Raw genomic sequence first — 1440 nt, 5'->3', positions numbered from 1 at the left:
TGAGCCAAGATCACACCACTGCACTCCACCCTGGCGAAAGAGTGAGACTCAGTCTCAAAAAAATAAAAAAAAATTTAAAAATAACTAAAACAAATCACTTATAATTCAATCTCCCAAGATCATCTTTGTGGCTCTCAGCCATCAGCATCTGCCGTTGAGTCACCCTGGTCCCAGTCACCCAAGATGCTAACGGACTGATGTCTCAGGGAGAAAAAGAGGCTGAAGAATGGGCCATGCAAGTGTGGCTGGCTTGTCCCCAGCAGAGAATTTTATGAGCAAAGCATTTCAGTGACTTTTAAAAGGTAAATCAGGCCAGACATGGTGGCTCATGCCTGTAATCCCAGCACTTTGGGAGGCAGAGGTGGGCAGATTGCTTGAGCCAAGGAGTTCAAAAATCAGCCTGGGTAACACGGAGAAACTCCATCTCTACTAAAAATACAAAATATTAGCTGGGCGCGGTGCTGTAGTCCCAGTTATTCAGGAGGCTGAAGCAGAGGGTCGCTTGAACCCAGGAGGCAGAGGTTGCAGTGAGCCAAGATCTCACCACTGCACTCCAGCCTGGGTGACAGAGCAAAACTCCATCTCAAAAACAAACAAACAAAACCTGTTCGTGCCTCAGTTTCCTCATTTATAAAATGGAAATAACAGAACCTACCTCAGGACTGGTTGAGGGTGAAATATGCCACGTGAGGTGCTTAGAATAGGGCCTGCCATACGGAAAGTCCTCGAGAAGCATTAGCTGCTATTACTGTTGTTACTCTGTCCCACTGTCCCTTGCTCTCTCCCCTAGGACACACCCCAGCTGCCTGACCATGGAGCCCCTGCTTCTAACCCCTCTGGCAGCGTCTAAAGGCAAAAGGCCATGGCAGAGCGTCTCCTCAGACATCCTCCTTGTTTCATAAGGAGGTTCGGGACCGTTCCAGAAATCCCTTCTGTCTCATTGACTAGAACTGGATTCTATGCCTGCCCCTAAACAAATAGAGGCAGAGAGGAATGGGGATACCACATGTACACACACCTGACCCAGTGCAGGGCCCTGTGCCCATAGACTGGTGCTTCTCAGGCTCTGGGAGCCTCAGAGTCACCTGAGGGTTTAAAAAAAACAACTTCCAACAAATAAACAAATAACCAATTTTCAGGCTGGGTGTGGTGGCTCATGCTTGTAATCCCAGCACTTTGGGAAGCCTAGGATCACCGGAGATCAGGAGTTTGAGACCAGCTTGGCCAACGTGGCAAAACCCAGTCTCTACTAAAAGTACAAAAATTAGCTGGGGTGGGGTGGACACCTGTAATCCAAACTACTCAGGAGGCTGAGGCAGGAGAATCACTTGAACCCGGGAGGCAGAGGTTGCAGTGTGCTGAGATTGCACCGCTGCACTCCAGCCTGGGCAACACAGCAAGACTTGGACTCAAAAAAAAAAAAAAAAAAAAAAAAAAAAA

The sequence above is a fragment of the Sapajus apella genome, unplaced genomic scaffold (assembly GCF_009761245.1).
Source record: "Sapajus apella isolate SASKATOON/1434 unplaced genomic scaffold, GSC_monkey_1.0 scaffold43, whole genome shotgun sequence".
Taxonomy (NCBI): Eukaryota; Metazoa; Chordata; class Mammalia; order Primates; family Cebidae; genus Sapajus; species Sapajus apella.
This window is presented reverse-complemented; position numbering follows the sequence as displayed.